Source organism: Triticum urartu, chromosome 4, assembly GCF_003073215.2.
Source record: "Triticum urartu cultivar G1812 chromosome 4, Tu2.1, whole genome shotgun sequence".
Taxonomy (NCBI): Eukaryota; Viridiplantae; Streptophyta; class Magnoliopsida; order Poales; family Poaceae; genus Triticum; species Triticum urartu.
Genome location: NC_053025.1, coordinates 274,612,198 through 274,626,474, shown reverse-complemented (window position 1 = coordinate 274,626,474; position 14,277 = coordinate 274,612,198).

Sequence of the window (14,277 nt, the reverse complement as noted above, 5' to 3'; positions counted from 1 at the left end):
CCTAGTCCCGTGCTGGCACCGGTGCTCCACGCGATGGGTCGCGTGGCCGCGCTTCACGCCGATGCTCGGTGTTGTTGCTGCACAAGGTAGGAGGTGGAGGTGCGATGTGTGCCAGTCGCCCATACGAGGTGGCAGAGGATGGAGTGAGTGAGAGGGCGTCGGGGCCTCGCCCGTGGCATTGACGATCTCGGTGGTCCGTCCAGGCCAGGCGTCATAACCTTCGTTGGCGGTATGGTAACTCAGCAGCTCACGTGCCATGAGCGCGACACGGACGGTGGCATGGAAGAATCCTGCTGCTCAAGAGCAGCGGGGTCAGTTATAGCGTTGGCCGCGTCAGAAGCGGAGTGGCGGGAAGCGGAGCGACCCGCTTGTGCCATCTAAGCGACACGAGCAGCCCAACGCTCGACACGAACATGAGGAGCATCAGCCGTGGGAACAATGGAGTGGGAGTGGAATGGAGCGAAGGAGCGAAAGCACACCCCAACCTGGCATGCCAAATGTCGGAATCGGGGCTCTACATACCCAAAGAAAGGTTCAAACTCTGGGGAGTGCACAATGAACTCCGCCACGCTACTGTTTGGTACTCATCGTCTCAAGGCGATGCATCGTCGTGCTCAAGGGAACGGGAAAGGAATGTGACATGGAGATTTACGCAGGTTCGGGCCATCTTGCGGTGTAAAACCCTACTCCTGCTTTGTGGTGGATTGCCTCGCGAGGAGGATAAGTACAATGGAGAATAGCCTCGAGAAGGCTCAGAGATGAACCGATCAGATTCGATTGGATCCTGTACGGTGGAGACTAACTTATATTTATAGTAGCATTCATCCTCTTCCCTCATGGCTTAGGCGAGAAGGGATACCACAACGGCCAAATTTGAAGGGGACAAGAGTACACCCTATCCTGACTAAAGGTGGTCTTTGTTTGCCAAGCTTCCAGGAATGACGTGCGGGTGGGCTCGGTGGTGACCTCCAACCTGCCGAGGCCATGGGCTTAGTCTTGTTGCACTAGAATGGAAACCTTTGGGGGATTCCTTGGGAACCCGCGTACGTCCTTGCCTCCTTAGCACGAAAGAGGAATCTGACCTCGCCTGCACCTGCTTGCGCCCTTCTGGCTCTAGTCATCATGGCTCACGTCATTGCACTCCTCGCGAGTTGAGGCATGAACCTAGACATGCCCGCCCCTTTGTAGGAAGCCTCCAGAGATCGCTCCTTAGGAGGTCTTGATGTAGTTCGCCTCGTGAGGCGCGGGGGGGGGGGGGGGGCGCGGGGGGGGGGGGGGGGGGGGGGGGGGGGGGGGGGGCTCGCGAGGGTCTTGCTCGTGAAGTCCCAATGCTGGGCCGCGCCGGGCTGTTGGGGGAGCCACACGCTAGGCTGTAGGCAGACAGGTCTGGGTTCCCCCCTCACGGTCCCAGAACCCCGACAAATACATTTTATAGTTACTACTAAAATTCATGTGTAAAATATATACATTTGTGCGGACTTTTTGGTCATGTGCGAGGTAGCCATGGCCACATCATCCTCCCTCTCATGAAAACAAAGCCGTCCTCGACTTTTATCTATCTGGAATACATTAGAGAGCAAAGAAAAAAATATATGCAACATATATAGTCTATTTCATAGGCGTTGGCTCATGAGGGCGTGAGAAATTTGTAATTTCATGATAAAGTTTTTCCTATAAATCATAAAAATATAAATATCATAATAAATGTTATCCCACAAAGAGTCTATATATGTATGACGACAACACAAATGTTCTATTTCAACACACTGTATGTCCAGATTAGAAGTTGGAACACTCAATGGATTTTTTTTGAATTAATACCTAGCATACTATGTGTAGTATGATCTGTTGATTTAGATTTCTCATCATTTATTGTTTCATTGGGTTCATAGGAAGCAAGTTAATGTTTTTTCCTTCAAATATGAGAGTATACAAATTTTTTCTACCATGATGGGTAAGATTATTATCAAGGTAGACCTAACAATAAAGAACAGGCTTGCATAGGTACAACATCACAGTCAACGTAATCATGATATGACCCAAGTGTAAAACATATTATCACATGATGTGTTACCTTCTTACCACAATCGTTAAACCATTGGATGTAATATTGATGGGGATGTCTTGTAGTGGCGAGGCATAGTTTCTTGACCATCTCCATACTCACGAAATTATTGAAGCTTCCACCATCAATGATCACACGAACAGAATGCCCTTTGGTAACAAACTTAGTTTGAAAAAGAATATTGCATTGATGCAACTCAGCATGCCCAACCTGGGCACTAAGTACTTGCATGGTTATAAGGCTTGGATATTTGTCTTCCATATTAGCATTAATATGTATCTCCTCCATGTCATGCACCTTAGTGTCACCTACATTATTTGTGGCAAGCATAGCATCATCCAAATCACTAGAAGGGGAGTACTCACCATCTTCATGCACAATGAATGTATGTTTATTTGGGCAGTCCTTCATCAAGTGCCCACCACCTTTGCATATATGACACTTTAGGTACCTTGTGTGTCCATACGAGGTGGTGGGTGCTAGAGATATTGCTTTCCAAACCGCAGAGGATTATGGAGCTGATTTTGAACTTGTTGGGTGTGTACCATTGTTCAAGACATGTGGTGTTGCCTCGGTAGAGGTTGGGACATTTGGGGAGGATGTCCATGATGAGTAGCGACCGGCAGAAAAGTTACCTTGTCCCTTGTTGTGTCCTCCCTATACTTTGCTTTCAGCTTTACAAGCAAAATCAAATAGACGAGTAATAGAATTGTACTCTTTATAGTCCAATATATCCTGAATATTACGATTAAAACCACCTAAAAACCTAGCCATCATAGCATCTTCAGTTTCAACTAATCCATATCGCATTAACCTAGTTTGCAATTCTTGATAATAATCCTCTACAGAACTACTACCTTGTTTTAAACATTGCAATTCATTTAGTTTGTCACGAGCATAATAAGAAGGAACATAACCTTGTCCCATAGCTCGTCTGAAAGCATCCCCACTAGAAGGTATATTGTTCGCATTAACACGGCAATACTCACTCCACCAAATACAAGCAAAGTTTGTAAATTCACTAGTGGCTGCACTAACTCTTTGGTTCTCGGGAATATCATCACATGCAAATTTTTGTTCGATAGAAAGTTCCCAATCAAGATAAACATCTGGATTATATTTACCATTGAAAGGAGGCATAGTAAATTTAATTTTAGCACTAGAGTGTCATAATCTTGAACATCATACCTGTGTGGATCTTGTGCCATACCTTGACGGTTGAAAAGCAATTATCGATGAGCACTGTCATTGTGGCGGTCGACCGCTTGATCGTACACGGTGTCACCGGAATAATCCTTGTAGTTGTCCCCATATTCCTTATTGATACGGGGAGGAATGCATTAGTGCTGGTTTATGGTAGCGACATCAGTGGCGGTAGCTGGGTGTTGTGGATGACCCAGAGGCACACATCGAGCTTGTGAAATAGTGGCAACACCCGCGGAGTTGCGAGGATCAACATTGTTGTTGGTGAGGGGTGTGGTCTGCAACCCGTCCAGACATGACAATATGTCCTGTAGATGTGCGTTGCAACAACTTGTGCATCCTCGATGGCCTTGAGCCTCTCTTCGGCCATAATCTGAGCACCCTCAAGTTGGGAAAGACACTTCCCTGGTGAATTTCTCATCCGTGGTGAGGCACTCATGTGTGGGTTGATCATGTGCCATTGTTAGAGAAAGAGAGAAAAAACACAGTGTATAATACCTATCTACTAGTAGGACGTGGTGGAGAAAACTCGCTCACACTCAAGCTTAGTATCAAAATCATACTTGTTGTTGTCCGCGTCCTAGGAACGGGGGTATCCAGACTTGCCTGCCTACGGCCCACGGCGTGGCTCCATCAGCGGCCCGGTACGGCCCAGTTTCAGCAATAACAACTTAGGACCATCGCGAGGGGCCAAGGCTCGCGAGGTGGACGACAGCAAGACCTCCTTGGCGGGCGGCCTCACTAGGCTGGCTTCCGAGGAGCGGAGATATCAATGCAAGGTGCACCTCTCAAGGTTCACATGACGTGAGCCGTGACGACCAAGGCCAGGCGGGTGCCAGTGGGCGTAGTGTACCAGTTTCCCCTTTGGTGCCAAGGAGGCAAGCGCAGGCGCCGAGTCCTGAGGAATCAGGCAAAGGTGTCCATTTTGGTGCAACAAGACCAAGACCACCAGGACGACAAGATGGAGGTCATCATGGAGCTCACTACAGCGTCACAACCAGAGCCTTGCCGGCGAAGACCACTTTTGTCAGGATAACTTGTACTAGATATCTCCCTTTGAATTTAGCCATTGTCGGATCCCTTCCCGCCTACATTTGGGAAGTGGACCAAGGCCACTATAAATAGGACATAGCCACCACCCGAGAGCGGGATCGTGTGGGATCCCTCCCCATGCGGCCGCCTGACAAAAGGTTGGCGCACGCTACAGAGTCATCATTGCCTTCCTTCGTCTTGCTCTAGATCCCCTTCTTCTCGCCCCGAGAGACTCCAGATCCGCCATGACTCCTCCCCAAGCTTGCAGCCGATGGCGTCCAACAAGGCGAAGGCTGTGCGCTCGCCTTCCTAGTTCGGGCCCGCCCAGAGCGCGCCCAACGTCTTGGAGAAGAACTTTGCCACCGCACTCCTGATGGCGGCGGTCGACAACAATGAGGGGGGAGAGACCGTGCTTCGGGCTGGCTCTGCCAAGAAGGAGGCCTCGGGTAGTACCTTCTACCCCTTCTTCATGCATAGTGTCTTTGCGGGGCTGGTCCCCCCTCTCTCTGAATTCTTCTACGCCGTCCTCCGCCATTACAAGCTCCATGCCCTCCATCTTCATCCCAACTCCGTCCTCCTCCTATCGATCTTCGCCTTCAACTGCGAAGCATTCGTGGGGGTGATGCCATCCGTGGCACTGCTTCACCATTTCTTCTACCTCCAGAACAAGGGTGGCCCATGCTTGGGGTGCACCAACATCGTTGCAGCAAATGGAAGCAACGCAATCTTGAGAGCCGTGAAGAAGGTAGAGGGCTTCCGAAACAAATGGGTCGTCATGGATGCCAAGAGTCCCTACCCTCGGCTGGTGCTGGCGACGGGGAGTCCAGTGCCTCACGCGGGATGTAATAGCGCGAAGCTCACTGACCCATGGGCGGAGCGGATGCTGGGGAGGATGGCGTCCGACCTGAAGTCGACGATCCAAAGGCAGAGAAGCTGACGGGGGCTATGATCGTCAAGGAGTTCCCGTCGCAGTGCCTGGCCCCGCTCTAGGCACGCTCACGCCCCTTGTGGAGGCTCATGGAAGAAGGAAGTGACCTCCGCCTGCGCTCGGATGCCTTGTCCGACGAGGAGCTAGACAAGGTTCTCCACCTCCTGGTTGCGGAGGATCATGGTTTCCTGCCTGATACCCATCTTCTGCTGTACCGCTGCCCGAATAGGCAAAGATCACCGCCTCCATGCCAGTCTTCAACAAGCGCGGGCTCGAGCCGTTGGCGCCTACCGGGGCCCTGATGGTGGCGGCCCCGGTCATGTTGTCCTCCGATGAGTCCGGCAAGGAGGAGAGGCCTGACTCGGAGGTGTCCCGGGAGGGAGCGGGGCAGACTTCTCCTCTTCGTGTGGTGGATCTCCTCCACACCTTCCCTAACGCCCGCAAGGCCGGCGAGCATCCGGTAAGGGAGTCGCCGAACTCCGCTGGGGTCACGAAAAGGTCAAGGGGCACCCCTATGAAGAGGCTACCGTCCGGGGTCCCGAAGAAGAGAAGATCGACGCTGATCTCCTAAGGCGACGCTTCTGCTCCATCATCAGCTGGTGCTGCTGCGGGTCCTGCTGCCACGCCCTTGCCTGCCCCTAGGGCTCGCGTGCCAGTGCCCCAGGCCGCGAAGCCTTCGGGCTTGGTGCTCCAGAAGAGGGCGAGGGAGTACACCGACGTAGACCAGTAAGCGCTTCCTCCTAATCCTTCATTCCTGACCTTGCCATAGTTTCTTGATGTCTCGCTTTGCACTAATATGCCAACGTCGGTGGTGAAGACGAAGAAGGGGGCAACCACAACCCCTGAGGCCCCACAGCCACCTGCTGCCGCCCCCCGGCACAGAGGGACGGTGATGGCTCCCGAGCCTCAGCGCCCGGGTAGTCCTCGCGAGATTCAGAGGCCCGACCTCAGGAGAAGGCGATCTCCATGGCCAAAGCCAGCTCCGGAGGCGCCTGCCCCCAGCTTTCCTGCTGAGGCTCCAAAGGCTCAGGAGCCCCCGGCCTCTTCTACTGCCGCCGACCTGCAGGCCTTGGCGCCGATGCTGCCTCCTCCTCTTCCCATCATGCCGCTTGGCCGCGATCCTTCTGCCCTGCCTGACGCTCTGGAGGACGCTTTCACTGCGCTAACCCAGCTTCAGGATGAGCTTCAGGGCGCCGACCGTCGCCTGGCGTCAGGGCGCCTGGAGCTGATCTCAGAGTGGTTGTAGTGCGACGTGTCTGTGAGGGGGGCGTGGGGCAGGCTGTGGCATCTTCTAAAGAGGGTAAGCGGACTACCGACCTGGCTGTAGCCGCTCATGATGTGGCGTTGAACGATGTCGAGGCCGCCAACTAGCGCTGCCGAGTGGCGGAGGCCGAGTTGGAGACCCTGCACAATGAACGCACTATCGAGGCTCGCCAGAACAAGGCACGGGAGGAGAAGCTGAAGGCTCGGGAAGACAAGGTCGCTCGCCATGACACCGAGCTGGAGCAGCTGGCGCGGGCACAGGCCACGGAGCGCGACCGCCTGGAGAAGCTGGAGAAGAAGGTGGAGGTGGAGAAGGCCCAGTTGGAAGACAAGGCGAAGATCCTCATTGAATATCGTGCGACCTTCAAATCCCTTGAGCTTAAGTCCCGTGAGGCCCTGCGGGAGCTCTACGGGAAGGGCTTGAAGAAGCCGCTGGTGACAGATGAGGAAGGCCCCACCGAGCTAATTCCTCATCTAGTTGCGGTTCTCGAGGACGTCATTAATGGGATCGGCCCCATGGTGGAGGGGAAAGCTCCTCCTCGGCTATGACATGCGTCTTCAGCCACCTCCATCTTCGCGGCCCGAGCACCGACCTTGGAGATCTACTTGAACCTGTGGACGAGAAGCACTGTGCAGCAGCTGCCGACGCCGTGAAGGACTTAGTGGAGGCCCTGCTGGAGAAGTTCCTCACCATCGACCCTGCGCCTCTGGCTGATGGTGCCATCGATCCCACGACCATGGCCAACGACATGGGCGACGGTGACACTGCCGACGATGGGGCGCTCCCCGACGGCAGCGCCCAAGGCTGAAGAGGAGGCTTGCTGGCAATGCCCCATCCCATTTTTACTTCCCTACGATATGAACCATGCCTCATGGAGGCATTAAAAATTCTATTTGGTATTTGAGGAACAACATGTCTTGTAATAATTTGTTAGGATTCCGCGAGTTCCTTCCCATTTGCTTTATGTTCTACGTCAGCAGGGCCCGGCCCCGCGCATACCTCAGCCGCCGTTGGGTCGTCCGGATCACCAGGACGAGATCAAGGGGTGAGGGGCTACGTGACCACTTAGGCTCTTGATTCGAAATGCTCAAGAGTCTCCCTTGACACACAAACGGCCTGTGGGAAGGAGATGCGAAAGTAGGCCTTAGTGTTCTGCGTCGGAAGGGCCGGGCCCCGCGCGTACCTCAGCCGCCATTGGGTCATCCGGATCACCAGGACGATACCAAGGCGTGAGGGGCTACATGACCAATTAGGCTCCTGGTTCGCAATGCTCAGGAGTCCCCCTTGACGTACAAACAGACCTCCATACCTATCCTCATCGAGGTCCTGCTCGGGAGGGTCGCGTGACTACCAGGTCCGGGGGACCTGGAAGGGTGGCGTACGCCAAGCATGACCTGAGCGCTGCCCCCGTGCCCAGCTCCCTCGCATGACTCTCCCAAGGGGAAAGTGTTGCGACGAGGCTGGACACCAAGCCGGGTGGCTCCCTGTGGTTGATGCGGCCATGGGGCCGCCCTCAGTTGTTTATCACCAGCGCGGAGCATAGCGCTTCCGCACTTGCACGGGCATAGCCGTTCCTCGACTGTGTGGACTGCCAGCGTGGAGCATGGTACTTCCACTGGTACGTCAGTGAGGGCTCCCTCTGAGTGGAGCCCTCGGGGCGTGTACAGCCCCGCCCTGACACGTGCCCTGCACGGAAGGGCTAGACGAGGTGTGTCTGGGCACTCTTGAGCCAGCGCGTCACCCACGAGGCCCTACCTCAAGGCAGGTTGCGCTTGAACTTGATTATTGACAGCTGTGGTGGACCTGCGAGATGGTTAGACAACCTGCGCCGAATGAATCTCCCGAGGCGATCACATGAGAAGGCCAAACACCAACGCCCCTAGGAGGTGACGTGAACAGGGCCAGCCCGCCAAACAGAGCTTAGTCGTTGGGTTTATTGACGCTGCAGGGACGGACCCGAGCACAGACGTCGTGCCCTGTCTTCTCATGCAAAAAATCCTAAAGAAAGACAACCGGCGCGCGGCTCCCGTGGTGGCGAGGCACAGGGTCGCGCGCCCTTACTCGTCTATCCGTGATTAGCTCATGCGATAAAAAGGCACCAAGGGCCATGGGAGGTGACGTACATGGGAACTGGCCTACGAGCTAGAGCTCAGCCTCATGGGTATTAGTGACGCTGTAGGGACGGACCCGAGCACAAACACCGTGATAGTCCTTAATCATGAGGCGGTCGCGGGCGGGCTTGCAAGGGCGCACGACATTCATGGTATCAAAGTACCGGACAGGCAGGTGATGATCATAAGGTAACTCATGAAACAGGGCAAGCTAGTTCAGATAAATTCAAGGATGATACATGCCGCATGTACGGAACCGTGCGGCCTGGGGATGATGAAGCCCAAGGGGCACCCCCAACAGAGTAAGCTAGAGATGCAAAAGGGATACACATCGCACGGATAGGAATGTGCGACTTTGGGATAATGCTACCCCGGGGCGTCCCCAACTAAATGAATCGGAAAGAGTCACCTGATACCGCTACTGGAGAGGTGTTGATGTGGCTGGAGACGCATCCTGAAGGAGTTGCTCCTCACGAGTTGCCTGGGTCCAGAGCCTCAGGAGGCCTTGGGGGCCCAGGAGGCTCATGAAGAACCGTCGCCATGTCTGCTAGGACTGCGTGATGCCTGAGCTCCTGAGCCGCCAGAACACTCCTCAGGTGGCGCTGGGAGGGGACAGCCGCGTTCGGCAGGCCGAATGGCATGCGAACATAGCTGTGAGATGGACCCTCGCACTGACCAACGCGCAAGGGCCAGAAACGCTCCTGGGATGCAACCCTGTTGAGCCCTGGGATGTTGACGCAGACGCGCAACTCGTCGTCCTTGCCAGGACAAGGAGTTGTGCCAGGTGGTGGGCGGTGATCGCCGTGCATGGTTCTCGCCTCTTGAAGCTCCTTGGTTGCCTTGGTGATGAACTGCTGAGCAGTGGGCACTCCCTACCTTGTGCCCTCATGAGGGAAGCGTGTGGTGAAGCATGCCTCCGCGTGGTGCCCGAGCGCCTCCCTTATGACATTGGCTAAGTCAGAGGCCCTCTAATAGAGAGCCCCCGAGCCTAGCCTGAGGAGGGCACCGGGCGTGCCTTCCTGTGCGAGAGAAGGAGGCACCCCATCTGTGGGCACGGGCCCTGAGGTGGTGCCACTAGAGAATCCGCCCTCCTGAAGCCCTTGGCAGAGCAGCTACTTCTTCTTATTGGGGAAAGCCTCAAGAGGGTAGACAGCGCCTTCGTTTTTTAGGTCTTCGACCGCTGCAGCCTGGTAAGCGTCCTCGAGATAGCACAACCCGTCCTTTTCCTCGCAGGCGACCATGATGACACCACAGCTTCCTGGCATCTTGAGGACACTGTAGGCGTGATGCGTCACTGCCATAAACTTGGACAGGGAGGGATACCCAAGGATGTCATTGTACAACAGATGGATGTGGGCGACTCGAAGTCGATGAGCTCGGTGCGGTAGTTGTCGCGCTTTCCTAAGGTGACAGGGAGGCGGACCTTCCCTATTGGGGTTGTGGAGCCGTCGGTCACTCCTGAGAAGGGCTTGGTTGGCTGCAACTGATCATACGACACTTGGAGGTGGTCGAACATTTTGACGGGAAGGACATTGAGCCCTATGCCGCCGTCGGTGAGGGTCTTAGTGATGAGGACGTTGCTGATGATGGGAGAGCAGAGCATCAGGAGGGCACCGGCAGTTGCCGTGCACTTGAGCGGGTCGGATGAGCTGAAGGTGATGGTGTACTTGGACCACCTAAGCAGGCGTGTGGCCTTGAGCCTGGTGATGGCCGTGTTCACCTCCCGAGCAAAGTTCTTGAAGATGCGCTGAGAGGCTGGGGCCTCAGCGCCACCCAAGATGCAAACGATGGCACGAGGCTCCTGGAAGCCCCCAGCCCCCTCATCCTGGTGATGGTCGTCATTCCTCCTTGGTGCTGGTGACAGCGGAGGGAGGCCAGCGTTGCCCTACGGATGGTCCTCACAAGGCTGGTCTCTCCAGGCACCATCGCGAGGCTGGTCCTGCCAGCGATCCTCGCGAGGCAAGTCACGCCACTCCTAGAGGGGGCCGCGGTCATCCCAGTGTTGGAAAACGCAGTAATTTCAAAAAAAAAATCCTACGCACACTCAAGATCATGGTGATGCATAGCAACAAGAGGGGAGAGTGTTGTCTGCGTACCCTCGTAGACTGTAAGTGGAAGCGTTATGACAGCGCGGTTGATGTAGTCGTACATCTTCACGATCGACCGATCCTAGCACCGAAGGTACGACACCTCCGCGATCTACACACGTTCGGCTCGATGATGTCCCACGAACTCATGATCCAGTAGAGCTTCGAGGGATAGCTTCGTCAGCACGATGTCGTGATGATGGTAATGATGATGCTACCAGAACAAGGCTTTGCCTAAGCACCGCACGATATGACCGAGGTGGATTATGGTGGAGGGGGCACCGCACACGGCTGGAAACAATCAAGTTGTGTGTTCTAGGGTGCCCCCCTTCCCCCGTATATAAAGGAGCAAGGGGGAGGCCGGCTGGCCTTGGGGAGTGCCAAGGAGAGGGGGAGTCCTCCTCCTAGTAGGAGTAGGACTCCCCTTTTCCTATTCCAACTAGGAAAGGGGAAGGGGGAAGGAAGGAGAGGGAGAGAGGGTGGAAATAGGGGGCGCCACCCCCTCCTTGTCCAATTCAGACTCCCAGGGGGCGGCCAGCCCTAGGCCCTCTCCTCTATCTCCCACAAGGCCCATGTTGGCTTATTAGTTCCCCCAGGGGTACCGATAACCCCCCTCCCTCGGCACTCCGATAAATATCCGGTGACCCCCGGAACTCATCCGGTGTCCGAATATAGTCGTCCAATATATCAATCTTTATGCCTCGACCATGTCGAGACTCCTCGTCATGTCCGTGATCACATCCGGGACTCCAAACTATCTTCTGTACATCAAAACACATAAACTCGTAATACCGATCATCACCGAACGTTAAGCGTGCGGACCCTACGGGTTCGAGAACTATGTAGACATTACTGAGACATGTCTACGGTCAATAACCAATAGCAGAACCTAGATGCTCATATTGGCTCCTACATATTCTACGAAGATCTTTATCGATCAAACCGCATAACAACATATGTTGTTCCGTTTGCCATCAGTATGTTACTTGCCCGAGATTCGATCATCAATATCTCAATACCTAGTTCAATCTCGTTACTGGCAAGTATCTTTACTCGTTCCGTACTGCATCATCCCACAACTAACTCATTAATCACATTGTTTGCAAGGCTTATAGTGATGGGCATTACCGAGAGGGCCTAGAGATACCTCTCCGACAATAGGAGTGAAAAATCCTTATCTCGATCTATGCCCACTCAACAAACACCATCGGAGACACATGTAGACAACCTTTATAATCACCCAGTTACGTTGTGACGTTTGGTAGCACACAAAGTGTTCCTTCAGGCATGATCTCATAGTCATAGGAACATGTATAAGTTATGCAGAAAGCAATAGCAACAAACTAAACGATCATCGTGCTAAGCTAACGGATGGGTCAAGTCAAACACATCATTCTCTAATGATGTGATATCGTTAATGAAATGAAAACTCATGTCTATGGTTTGGAAACATAACCATCATTGATTCAATGAGCTAGTTAACTAGAGGCAAACTAGTAACACTCTGTTTGTCTATGTATTCACACATGTACTAAGTTTCCGGTTAATACAATTCTAGCATGAATAATAAACATTTATAATGATATAAGGAAATATAAATAACAAGTTTATTATTGCCTCTAGGGCATATTTCCTTCACCAGCGTCCTCCAGTTCGGCCTCCTCTACGGCCGTAGCATCGGTCGTTGCACTCAGGGCCTCGACCGAAGCGCCCGTCGCAGATGGCCCTGAGCTCCTGACAGTCGTTGGTGTTGTGGCTGTGCATGTTGTGGAAGGTGTAGAATAGGTGGTTGGCCTTGGATGACTCGGGATGGTCATAGTCGCGCTTCATCTCTGGCTCCGCTGCGAGCACGGTAGCCCCCTTGCGCTTCATGTCCTTGGTCTTGGCCTTCTTGTCTTCCGGGTCGGCGGCTGGAAGCTCAAGAAGGGAGAGGCGTCCCTCCTCAGCTCTCGCGCACTTGGTGGCCATGTTGAACATCTCCAGAGTAGTGCATATGTCCTCGTGTGTGGCAAGCTCCTCCTTCATCTTGCCATCACGGACGCTATCAGAAAATGCTGAGATGATGGCCTCGTCCGTCACCTTAGGGATCTTGAGGAGAACGCTGTGGAAACACTAGATGTACTTCTGCAGGGTCTCCCCTGGCTATTGCTTGATGCGCCACAGGTCATCGGTGGATGGCCTTGCGAGTGCCTTGGAAGTTGGCGACGAAGCGCTCGCGCATCTCTGCCCAGGAGGAGATCGATCCCGCGGGCAGGTTCAAGAGCCATGAGCGCATGCCATCTTTGAGAGCCATCGGAAACCAGTTCGCCATTACTTTCTCGTTGCCACTGGCTGCCTCGATGCTCAAGTCGTAGAGCTACAAGAACTCAGCAGGGTCGGGGCTGCCGTCGTAGCGCGGAAGCAGGTCGACCATAAAAGATATTACTCATGTAAATAGAACAACCATTATTCTCTGATTTAAATGAATAACCGTCTCGCGTCAAACAAGATCTAGATATAATGTTCATGCTCAACGCTGGCACCAAATAACAATTATTTAGGTCTAAAACAATCCCGAAGGTAGATGTAGAGGTAGCATGCCGACGGCGATCACATCGACTTTGGAACCATTTCCCACGTGCATCCTAACCTAGCCCTTAGCCAATCTTCGCTTAATCCGTAGCCCCTATTTCGAGTTGCAAATGTTAGATACTGAACGATTATCAAATACCCATGCACTACTGTGAGCATTAGTAAGGTACACATCAATAACATATATATCAAATATACCTTTTACTTTGCCATCCTTCTTCTCCGCCAAATACTTGGGGCAGTTCCGCTTCCAGTAACCAGTTCCTTTGCAGTAGAAGCATTTAGTCTCAGGCTTAGGTCTAGACTTGGGTTTATTCACTTGACCAACAACACTTGATGCTCCTTCTTGATTTCTACCTCCGCAGACTTTAGCATTGCGAAGAGCTCAGGAATCATCTTATCCATCCCTTGCATATTATAGCTCATCACGAAGCTCTTGTAGCTTGGTGGAAGTGATTGAAGAACTCTGTCAATGACACTATCATCAGGAAGATTAACTCCCAGTTGAGTCAAGTGATTGTGGTACCCAGACATTTTGAGTATATGTTCACTGATAGAACTATTCTCCTCCATCTTGTAGTTGTAGAACTTATTGGAGACTTCATATCTCTCAATCTGGGCATTTGCTTGAAATATTAATTTCAACTCCTGGAACATCTCATATGCTCCATGATGTTCAAAACGTCATTGAAGTCCTGGTTCTAAGCCGTAAAGCATGGCACACTGAACTATCGAGTAGTCATCAGCTTTGCTCTACCAGGTGTTTACAACATCTGGCATTGCTCCAACAGCGGGTTTGTCACCTAGCGGTGCTTCCAGGACGTAATTCTTCTGTGCAACAATGAGGATAATCCTCAAGTTACAGATCCAGTCTGTGTAGTTTCTACCATCATCTTTCAACTTAGCTTTATCGGAACACATTAAAATTCAATGGAACAACAACACGGGCCATCTATCTACAACAACATTGACATGCAAAATACTATCAGGTATTAAGTTCATGATAAATTAAAGTT